General features: G+C 38.6%; 1 protein-coding gene and 4 non-coding genes across 5 annotated transcripts in view; 3 read left to right on the forward strand and 2 right to left on the reverse strand.

The window, feature by feature from the left end:
* LOC140322324 (C-type lectin domain family 10 member A-like) overlaps window positions 1-12122 on the forward strand; it is a 36377-nt gene that overhangs the window by 8590 nt on the left and 15665 nt on the right. The gene's annotated exons all lie outside the window — the stretch shown is intronic.
* Window positions 804-876, reverse strand: TRNAK-UUU (transfer RNA lysine (anticodon UUU)). Its single transcript has one exon. It is a non-coding gene; the product is annotated as a tRNA-Lys (tRNA).
* On the reverse strand, window positions 3495-3567 carry TRNAK-UUU (transfer RNA lysine (anticodon UUU)). Its single transcript has one exon. It is a non-coding gene; the product is annotated as a tRNA-Lys (tRNA).
* Window positions 11027-11099, forward strand: TRNAK-UUU (transfer RNA lysine (anticodon UUU)). The gene has a single exon. It is a non-coding gene; the product is annotated as a tRNA-Lys (tRNA).
* Window positions 11481-11552, forward strand: TRNAE-UUC (transfer RNA glutamic acid (anticodon UUC)). The gene has a single exon. It is a non-coding gene; the product is annotated as a tRNA-Glu (tRNA).

The following is a 12122-nucleotide window of genomic DNA, read 5'->3' on the forward strand; positions in this document are numbered from 1 at the left end:
ACTGTATAAACACCACCATCTTTTCTGAAGAAATGTGAACAATAGCCACATTTCATTGTCTGAACACATGTGTCACTGTGAACTCCATCTTTAGCAAGAAGTCTCTGTTTCTTCAAGAGGCAAAAACACTCAACTTTACCGATATATGTTCTGTTATGAACAGAGATTCAGCAGACTGTGGGAGATAATTGGTATACTCTTAGAGGGTTTTGCAGGTGATGAGGATCTCAATGCAATTGTAATACATGCAGGCCGGTGTATAAACTAGAAACTAATTGGAATAATGAAACTGCAAGGTAAACATATTATACACAAACCACCCATTAAAAGCTAGCAGAGAAAAACAGCTTGGAGGCCAGGTGTTCCATAACTCCCTCTCTCCCATATTTCAAAAAGGGCTGAGGCATCATAACAAAAAAGCATGACAACTTTTTATTGTTTACTGTGTTTTTCTTTTATGAACAATAGGCTTTTATTCCATAGTTTGCATTTCTGTAGGCCAAGTGAAGTTTCCTACTTATTAATCTGGTTCTGAGGTTGGTTAGTTGCTTGAAGACCAGCTTAGTCAGAGTTTTATCCTTTGGCGTTATGTGTAGCAGCTCTTTATCTTTACTTTACTAGCTGGTGTAATACTTGTGGTTGTAAAAGCTTGTGTTGATAACTTGATTGTTGGAGCCTTTCATATGGAATTATTTTACTAGTAATCTGAGATTTTTCTTGCTTTCTTCTGGGTCAGAATACATGTGGGGTAATCTAGTAGCCTGGCTGTGGATAATGGAACATTTTGTATAAAAAGCACCTGCCGCCCAAACAGGGACTTGAACCCTGGACCCTCAGATTAAAAGTCTGATGCTCTACCGACTGAGCTATCCGGGCTTCAGTGCAGGTAAGTTGTCACATGACCTAAACTGAAAGGTCACCGCTAGAAAATGTGACCTAACAAGGTAAAGAAGATGGAGAGATTTTGAAACTTGGATTAAAGTGGCAATATTCTCACGTTTGTAAACAGCTTTTTGCCCAAAGATTTTTGCCCAGAATCATTTTTGTACATGTTTTTGTAGCCTAATTGGTCCTAATTATAAAACTTGACGAATTTCACATTCAGATGGTCTGTAATTTCTGTTCTGTTTCTCCAGTGCAGTATTGCTGATTACATTTGTTTTATTGAATAAAGTACACCACATTGCTGGAGGTTTATTTACATGATCGGGGATAACTGAAGGTTCCTTTTGTGTACATTTTTGAATAGGCTGATGTGGCTGCACAGTTTGCAAAGGTTTTGTTCCCTTGTTGTGTTTCTGTAGACTGAATGAAGTTTCCTATTGGTAATCGGGTTCTGAGGTTCGGGGATTGTACGAGGACCTGCTTTGAAGGCTGTTAAATATTTTTTCAGAGTTTTATCGGCTGGCATGAGGGGTTACAGCTCCTTGATTACAGAAGGCAACTGGCCATTTTCATCAGTGCTAATTTTATGTTGTTTTTTTGTTTAGTATTTTTTTGCTGATTTCAAATCTGCGTATAGTTTCCTATAGCATGTATAGTTTTTGTGATGATGGTAATTATATATATTTCATCAAATTTTTAAAGTTTCCTTGGGTTGGGTGGTTGCCCGAAGAGCCGCTTTAGATGATGTTACAAAATTTCTTTTAGACTTTTATTCTCTGGCATGACGAGTTGCAGCTCTGATCTTCCTCCTAGTGTTGAATTGTATGTTTTAACAACACAACTATTTTATTTCTCTTCATAAGAGATTTTCTCTTCTAGTTGTCAAGGCTTGGATGATAACTTTATTATTGGATCTTAGATGGCAAATGACATGAACCAAAACTTCACCTTAAGACTTAACAAGGTAAAGAAGAGTAGAAACAAATATTAAAAGGGCAATATTCTCACTTATGGAAAAAGCTTTTACTTCCATTTTAGTTGATAGCTTCTGCCTACATTCAATCCACCAAAAAAAAAAAAATCTCCTTAGCAGGAATGTTGATCACCTGAGATGGGAGGACTCATAGAGGGAAAAGGTCGTAGAGCAAGTCTTTCCTAAAAATGAGTTAATTCAAAAGAAATATGCTGTAGTGAAAGAAAAATTAGTTAGATCTCATAAAAGAAGTAAAAGGCCTTGGAGGGGCCTTCCTAGAAAAATACCTTTTGCAGTTTAGCGTTTTTAGAATGCAAATACGCTGAAGTGGGAGGTGAACATGGTAGACAGTGATAACAGCAGAGGTAACACCACTAGGTAGAGGGCTGAGCATGTGCTCTAAATTTAGTAAATTTATGTTTCTTCATAGACAGAGACTCAGCAGGCTGTTGAAAGTAATTTGTAATATGTAGAGGGAGTTGTAGAATTTATAGGAGCCCCAAGCTTGGTTTATTTTGAGAAGTATCAGGTGGTTGACATGTTAAAATTGACAGCTATATAACTGAAAACTTAGGATGGGGTTAAAGCTTTGAAAATTGTGTCTATTTGAAAATTTGCTATCTGACATTAGCTTAGCTCAGAGGAAAGCAAAATGGCTTGTTCCCATACCGGGAGTCGAACCCGGGCGAAAACCAGGAATCCTAACCGCTAGACCATATGGGAAAACTGAAGGATGCTCTCTAGAGCACTTTCTAGAGCACTAGCTCAATCTTCTAGCACTCTCATGTAGAGTTTTTCCCTGAACATCTCGGCATGGCGAGTAATATTCAGTAAATGAAATATTGTTACCGTGTTTCCCCGATGATAAGGCATCCCCATCAAATAAGCCACCCCCCGATTTTTGCTCAAACAATTAAAATAAAGCACCTCCCGCAAATAAGACATCCTCCGATACCTGATACTGTGTGCCTCTGTGTGACTCCTCGATGCTGGCTGCAGTGCAGAGTGAAACTGAAAGTAACTTCAAAGGACAAGCAAGCTGCTGATCCCTGGCCCAACAGAGTCTGTTACCAGGAGAGTCAGTGATCAGAAGGGGACAATGAATGGCACAGAGTGATCAGAAGGGGACAATCAATGGCACATATGGTAGTGATCAGAAGGGGACAATGAATGGCACAGAGTGATCAGAAGGGGACAATCAATGGCACATGAATGATCAGAAGGGGACTATCAATGACACATGAGTGATCAGAAGGGGACAATCAATGACACATGAGTGATCAGAAGGGGACAATGAATGGCACATGAGTGATTTTCAACAATAAATGTGTACTGTAGTCTTCTTCATGAAAAAATAAGACATCCCCCTGAAAATAAGACCTAGGGCATATTTTGGCATTTCAAAAAATTTAAGACAGTGCCTTATTATAGGGGAAACAGGGTAGCAAGTTTTATGGAATATTAGTATGATAGCCAACTACTGATGGATGCAGTACTGTGACAATACAGGCACAGTGTACACAAGATGGCTTTATTGTTAGATCCTTTCACATTGAAAAATACTACTAGTACTCTCAGATGCTGACTAGCTGCGTTTATTGGCTCGCTTGGTGTCAAAAGTTTAAAAAGTAGCCACCGCCCGAACAGGGACTTGAACCCTGGACCCTCAGATTAAAAGTCTGATGCTCTACCGACTGAGCTATCCGGGCTTCAGTGAATCCAAAAAGTCACATGACTGGAGTCAAATCTTCACCTTTTTAAAGAGGAAATAACCTGAAAACATTACACTTGTCTAAACCCTCACAGGTCCCTCAATGGTGCTGGTCCTTCCTGCGAAATCTGGTCCCACATCGTCCTGGATTTCTTCTTTGTCCTGGCTATCTTCAGTCGTCTCTTCTGTCTTCCTCTTGTCTTCTTGGCACGTCATGGTGACGTACCAGCTGTAAAGGGGGGAAAAAGGGAGCTGATCTCAGTGCGCTTGCATGAGATCGGTATCTCATTCCCTTAATAGAAAAAATGCCCCTTCTGCGCATGTCCGAGATTAGAGCATGCACAAAAGGAGCACCCAGGGCCTCCCGGGATGCGTGACGTAGGTATCCCGAGAGGCTCTGCGTTCACATTCAGTCTTGATCGCCTCGGCAATCACAGAAGACTGCTGAGTGAAATGAGCTATTGAGCTCTGTTTGGGGGGTACATGGACTGAGGAGCTGTGGAGTCACTCCTAGGGGTGGGGGGGCGGGGGCATATGGGTGGCAGAGGGGGTGCTGAGCAATTAAGTAACTGCTGGGGAAGGGGGTTGAACTGACCCACTGTTAGGACAGGGTAGTTAAAAAAAAGTGGTTAGGGAAGGGCTTAGACAACTCTGTACCTTTTGTAATTTTGTGCATGAATTATTTTAAATACCTGCGGTTACCAAAGCTAGTATGGACCCATTCCAAGCTCATTTACTGCTTGTAAAATTTTTTAACATTGAAAGGTTTAATTTTAATTTAATTCTGAATGAAGTCCATTGCCACAAATTCAGATATACCAAGATTTTAATAAAAATGCTAAAGTCAAAGCAGGTCTAAGTAATAACAATACCAAGACTAAACATTTACTAAATCATGTTAGTAAATTGACAATTCTGCTCCGACATCTCCTTGAACACTTACTTGCCATCATTAGCAGAAGAGCTCCTGCAACTGTGAAACAGAAATTGTGCCAATAATGCTATTACGTGGCATTTACTAAAAGGAATTATCTGGAAATATTTTTTCTAAAAATAGGTAAAGTTAAATCAGATACAAAAAAAGGAAAGGTATACAGAGATAGTGGCTCTTCACGGCAAATAATGGTCTAGCATAGATTAAAATGCTTTATTCAATTCACTAAAATATCTTTTTAGAAACAACATTAGTAAAAAGGCCAGGGGAATTCTGGCTATGACTTAATAAAACACTCTCACATATACAGCATCCAGATATCTGCCAATAATATGCTCATGGTCTCTCCCGACGTGTTTTGCTCCAGTGGGCCTTCTTAGGGGATATCTGAGACCTTGGTATATTGACCTCAAGGGTGAAAAAATGTGAGAGTAAATCTTCAGTGTACTTCAACCAAAGAGTAAGGCAAAAAAAATTTGGCAAGATTGGAAATTTTGGATGGTTATTTGATTACAGTGATGATGATAATTGGTGACATCACCAGTATCTGGTAACCTGGTCTGGACGGCTGCCACCAGCTCATCCTTAAACTCTTCTGTATAACATTTTGATCCATGTGGGATAACTTTCTGAACACTGGGTAGCACTTTCTAATTATTCATTAAACCTATAAGTCTTTCTTGAAGATTCTATCATAGAATCATCAAGAACAATATTTCAGCCAGTTTCTTCCTGTTGCAAACTACAGATATCAAAAATCATATCCCTCTCTCTCCATCTTCACAATCATTCATCCACTCTTAAACGCAATCAATCAAAGAATTCAGGATACTGGTGATGTCACTTCTATCTCTAGCTGATCAACAATTATCATCACTTTAATCAAATAACTGTCCAAAATTTCTAATCGTGACAAATTTCCTTCGCCTTACTTTTTGGTTGAAGTACACTGAAGATTTACTCTCACATTTTTTCACCCTTGAAGTCAATATACCACGGTCTCAGATAGCCCCCGAGGAAGCCCGTTAGGGCGAAACTCATAGGGAGAGACCATAACTAAATCATGTTAGTAAATTGACATTTCTGCTCCGACATCTCCTTGAACACTTACTTGCCATCATTAGCAGAAGACCTCCTGCAACTGTGACACAAACAGTGCCAATAATGCTATTAGGTGCCATTTACAAAAAGTAATTATCTGGAAAAAAAATTTCTAAAAATAGGTCAAGTTCAATCAGATACAAATAAAGGAAAGGGATAGAGAGATAGTGGCTCTTCACGGCAAATAAAGGTCTAGCACAGATTAAAATGCTTTATTCAATTCACGAAAATATCTTTTTAGAAACAACATTAGTAAAAAGGCCATGAGAATTCTGGCTATGACTTAATAAAACACTCTCACATATACAGCATCCAGATATCTGCCAATAATATGCTCATGGTTTCTCCCGACGTGTTTCTCCCTAACGGGCTTTCCTAGGGGATATCTGAGACCTTTGTATATTGACCTCAACGGTGAAAAAATGCGAGAGTAAATCTTCAGTGTACTTCAACCAAAGAGTAAGGCAAAGAAAATTTGGCAAGATTGAAAATTTTGGATGGTTATTTGATTACAGTGATGATGATAATTGGTGACATCACCAGTATCTGGTAACCTGGTTTGGACAGCTGCCACCAGCTCATCCTTAAACTCTTCTGTAGAACATTTTGATCCATGTGGGATAACTTTCTGAACACTGGGTAGCACTTTCTAAATTATTCATTAAACCTTTAAGTCTTTCTTGAAGATTCTAGCATAGAATCATCAAGAACAATATTTCAGCCAGTTTCTTCCTATTGCAAACTACAGATATCATATATCATATCCCTCTCTCTCCATCTTCACAATCATTCATCCACTCTTAAACGCAATCAATCAAAGAATTCAGGATACTGGTGATGTCACTTCTATCTCTTAACCACCTGGGCGGTTAGCCTTCGCCTGGTTCGGGGTAAGAAAATTTGCTACTATCAGTTACCCCGGGCGCGGGGTAGTTAAAAATATAAACACGTGCAACATTGTATGACAATCAGATTACAACTGAAAAAAATACTTACCTTGTCCCCGCAGCTCCTCCGGAGACGTCTGTCCTCTTCTGTCTTCATCAGACAACATTCGGTTGGTCTCTCTCTCCAATAAATCCCTCCATAAATATAGCCCTTTTTCTTTCGATTTATGAAACACTTTACTCGTATATCCAGATACAAAACCTGGATCACCAGTAATAGGAAGGTACTTAGATACATTCGTAGGTAGTTTTAATTTACGTCTAATCTCCCTCCAAGTAAGTACCGTATCCCTCACTAGCAAATTATATCTGATTGTGGCAGGTAACTGTGAGACCTTACAGTGGAGTAAAGCTTTCAAATTCCACGGTGTTACCAAGTTCATTTCCAACTCAAAATTGGAGTACCTGGAGGTATCCCCTATCCAGTCTATAACATGGTGGGTAATACATGCCAAATTATATAGTCTCACATTCGGGAAATTAACCCCTCCCTCTTCCTTCGGCAAGTACAGTTTGGCCAAAGAAAACCTTGCTCTCTTCCCCTGCCATATGAACTTTCCAAAAGCTTTATTTAGCAATTGTATATCTTTGTGTTTAAGTAAGAGAGGTATCGTCTGCATGGGATATAACAATTTTGCAAACTACACCATCTTCACTAATTGGCATCTACCAAAGAAGGAAAGAGGCAGAGTGCTCCACCTATCCAATTCCTTAACTATTTTTTGTATTAGCGGGGGATAGTTGAGTTGATATAAAGAGGATGGAAGCTTTCCAATCTTGATACCCAGATATGTTATCTGAGTTTTAGCCATTGAAAAAGACACAGCAGTGGACCAACTGTCATTCTGACTACGGGATAGGATTTCACTTTTATCAAAATTGACTTTTAATCCTGAAATCTCTTTGCACCAGTCAAACAGACGGTGTATATGTGGAACATCTGTTCCTGGGTTAGCAGTGAATAATATTATATCATCTGCGAAATATGCTGCTCTAACTTCCAGATTCCCCACCTTAACACCTTGAAAATTTGGCATATTCTCAATCTCACAAGCTAATGGTTCCAGTGCCAGGTTGAAAAGCAGAGGCGACAAGGGACATCCCTGCCGCGTATCTTTTTGTATATCAAATGCAGTTGACACATAGCCAGGTGTATGTACACGGGCCCTTGGAGAAGAATACATACTTTGGATCAACCGGAGATATTCCCCGGCAAATCCAAATTTTTGCAGTACTTTGAACAACCATTGCATACTCACATTATCAAAAGCCTTCTCGGCGTCTATACTGATGATTGCTATATCATTATCATGTTGTGATTTAGCCACCTCCAAAACTGCCAGCACTTTTCAAATATTGGACACCGCTGCTCTTCCCCTCACAAAGCCCACCTGGGACAGATAAACAAGGCCTGGTAGTAGTGAGGCCAATCTGTCTGCCATAATTTTCGATAATACTTTGGCATCCACATTTATTAACGAAATTGGTCTATACGATTCAGGTAGTATACAATTTCTGCCTGGTTTGGGTAACACTTCTATATTAGCTTCCTTGCCTGTTGGGAAATAAAGATCCGAGTCCCACATATAGTTATAAAGATCACATAAAACCTGAACCCAGTCGTCTTTCATCATCTTGTAGAACTCTGCCGAATAACCATCAGGGCCAGGTGCTTTCCCATTCGTAAGACTAGATATGGTGGATTGGACTTCTAATGTTATAGGGGCATTCAGCCACTCAATTTGTGATTTTGTTAACAACGGTATAGTTAGTTTCCCCAAAAAATCATCTGCCTTAGCCGCATCTACTGGAGTGTCTCTATACAGATCTTTATAAAAGGCGGCAAAGGAAGAGTTAATCTCCTTGGGATGAGTAATCAGATTGCCTGTCTGGGATCGAAGGGTAGCTATAAATATCGGCTTATAAAATGCTTGGATTAAATTCGCCAACATTTCGCCTGATTTATAGTGTTTGTTTTTAAAGATTTTTTTTTTTATAATGTTTTATAAAAAAAATTTTTTTAAAGTTTATTATTAAATTTATTAAATTTTGGACATATTTTGGTGAGTTATGCCTAAGAATTATAGCCTACAATCTAAAATAAATTTCCATGCAAAAAAAAAAAAATTTTTTAATTTTTGTATGGAAGTATGGAAAGAATTAGAACACCCGGCGTTCGTGTACGCGTCCCTCTGCTATTGCTGATGATGTCAGTGCATACGTTCATCAACGGGGGTCGTAGCAGGAAATTCAAATATTTTGTATTGGGTTCAATACAAAGTCCTGTATCCAATCCAATACAAAATAATACAAAATATATTTATGTGGTTTTGTCTATAGGTATGTGACGTTGGATTCTGTTTTGTTTTAGAAAAATATATTACCATACAGTATACTGAATTATTGCATTTTCAGTATTTTTTATTTATTTATGCATTCTTGTTTAAGCTGATTTTTGTTTTTTTTATTTAATTTTATTATTAAACTTAATTTGTTTTTTTTTTTACATGATTGTGTGTTTCAAACTTTATTATTTTCATGATATCTACTAGAACCCTGTTCGGACATATTTCTGTAAGTTACAGGTCTACAATTTAAGAAAAAAATTTCATGAAAAACAGTGTACCGCTTTTGGTACAGAAATCTAGACATCAGTGAAACGCCCAGGTGGTTAATAGCTGATCAACAATTATCATCACTTTAATCAAATAACCGTCCAAAATTTCCAATCGTCCCAAATTTCCTTTGCCTTACTTTTTGGTTGAAGTACACTGAAGATTTACTCTCGCATTTTTTCACCCTTGAGGTCTCAGATACCCCCCGAGGAAGCCCGTTAGGGCGAAACGCATAGGGAGAGAACATGAACATATTGATGACCAATATTTGGATGCTGTATATGTGAGAGTGTTTTATTAAGTCATGGCCAGAATTCTCATGGCCTTTTTACTAATGTTTCTAAAAAGATATTTTTGTGAATTGAATAAAGCATTTTAAGCTATGCTAGACCTTTATGTGCCATAAAGAGCCACTATCTCTCTATCCCTTTCCTTTTTCTGCATAACTATTGTTTTGGCTCGGCATACACTTCAGTGGTATTCTCTCAAATTATATTACGGTGGGATTGGTTCCTTTCTTTTAAATCAGATACAAAAAAAAAATTACATAGAACAACTAAAACAAATACATTTTACCACTGGCCACGTTCTCTTCCTCTGATCGGTTCCCCGGCGACTGTTCTGGCCTTCGCTAGGATTTTCTAAATATTTTGTATTGCATTCAATAAAAAATAACTGTATTGAATGCAATACACTGGATTTATATGTCTATAAGCAGTACATTGTTTTTCATGAACATTTATCTTACAGTATAATATAATTAGTATATTACTTTGAGTATAATAAAGTTTGAAACACAAAATCATGTCAAAGTTTAATATTAAATTTATTTTTGTTTCATTTATTTAATTTATTATTTTGACATGATTTTGAGTTTCAAACTTTATTATACTCATACTATTATATTATACTGTAAAATAAATTTTCATGAAAGACAATGTACCGCTTTAAGAAATATAAATCCACACAGAAATGAAGCGCACAGGAGGTTAAGTAACAAATACCAGGAAACCAATTATAAACTGCTCACATGTTGGTATAGGACACCTGTAATAAAATCTTGGTATATCTAAATATGTGGCAATGGACTTGGTTCAGAATTAAATTAAAATTAAATCTTTCAATGTTTAAACATTGGTACAAGCAGTAAATAAGCTTGGAATGGGTCCACACTAGCTTTGGTAACCGCAGATATTTAAAATAAGTCATGCACAAATTTTCAAAAGGTACAGAGTTGTCCAAGCCCTTCCCTAACCACTTTTTTCACTACCCTGTCCTAACAGTGGGTCAGTTCAACCTCCTACCCCAGCAGTTACTTAATTGCTCAGCACCCCCTCTGCCTCCCACCCCCTTAGGAGTGACTCCACAGCTCCGCAGTCTATGTACCCCCCAAACAGAGCTCAATAGCTCATTTCACTCAGCAGTCTTCTGTGATTGCCGAGGTGATCAAGACTGAATGTGAGCGCAGGGCCTCTCGGGATACCTACGTGGGAGGCCCTGGGTGCTCCTTTTGCGCATGCCCTAATCTCGGACATGCGCAGAAGGGGCATTTTTTTTTATTAAGTGAAAGAGATGCCGATCTCACGCAAGCGCACTGAGATCTGCTCTCTTTTTTCCCCCCTTTACAGCAGGTATGTCACCATGACATGCCAAGAAGACAAGAGGAAGACGGAAGAGACGACTGAAGATGGCCAGGACAAAGAAGAAATCCAGGACGACGTGGGACCAGATTTCGTGGGAAGGACCAGCACCATTGAGGGACCTGCAAGGTTAAAGGCAAGTGTAATGTTTTCAGGTTTTTTCCACTTTAAAAAAAGTGGAGATTTGACTCCAGTCATGTGACCCTTCACTTTCGCTGAGGCCCGGATAGCTCAGTCGGTAGAGCATCAGACTTTTAATCTGAGGGTCCAGGGTTCAAGTCCCTGTTCGGGCGGATGCTTTTTTTAACTTCTGACACAAACTACATCAAGCAAGCCCATCATACAAAACCAGACTACCTTGTTCTAGATAGAAGAAATTAATGTACTTCAAGCAGAATGCTTACATAAGAAAGGATTCAAAAATATGGCCATTACCTCAAATATAAATCATGCCCTAAAAACCCGAAGAGAATAAGCTGGTCTTCATTAAGCTGGTTCTTAAAGGAAACTACAAATTCACTTAACGACTAGGACACAGGTATGGAACTTGGTCATTAAGTGAGGAGAATCAAATGTTTATCTTGCAGTTTCATTATTTTTAACTAATTTCCATTTATACACTGGCCTGCATGTAATAAAATGGCATCATGATCCTTATTTCTGCTCATCAGTTCTCCCATATGGTCTAGCGGTTAGGATTCCTGGTTTTCACCCAGGCGGCCCGGGTTCGACTCCCGGTATGGGAACGAGCCCCTTTTGCTTTCTTCTCTAAACTAACTTCAGATAGGTACTACATGTGAAAACCTTTCAAGCAGACTCAATTTTCAAAACTTTAACACCAAACTACATTTTTAGTCATGTAGCTGTCAATATTACATATGTCACCCATCTGTCCATTCGCATATTGAATCAAGCTTTAATCTCTGATGACCTCTACAAACCCCCAGTGGATTATTCAGATTATCTTCAACCGTCCGTTAAATCATTGTCTATGATGGAACATTTTTAAATTTAGAGCATTCCCTCTTCTGGGTGGTGCTGCTTCTGCTGTTATTACTGCTTCCACAGATTTCCTCTCACTACAGTCATGCTGCACCAGGTACACTGCACTATATTTTTTGGGAATGACCAGTCCTTACCAAAGTTCTGGAATGAAGTAGCTGACATGATATTTAAAATCACTTTGGTTGATATTCATGGGAACCTGGAGCTAGCACTGTTACATGTGGCAGATTTCACCAAAAACGATATAAACAATCCCTTTTATGCCATCTACTAAATGCTGCAAAGGCATGTAAACTAGTTTACTGATGAAG

Source organism: Pyxicephalus adspersus, chromosome 2 (genome assembly GCF_032062135.1).
Source record: "Pyxicephalus adspersus chromosome 2, UCB_Pads_2.0, whole genome shotgun sequence".
In the NCBI taxonomy this organism is placed as follows: domain Eukaryota; kingdom Metazoa; phylum Chordata; class Amphibia; order Anura; family Pyxicephalidae; genus Pyxicephalus; species Pyxicephalus adspersus.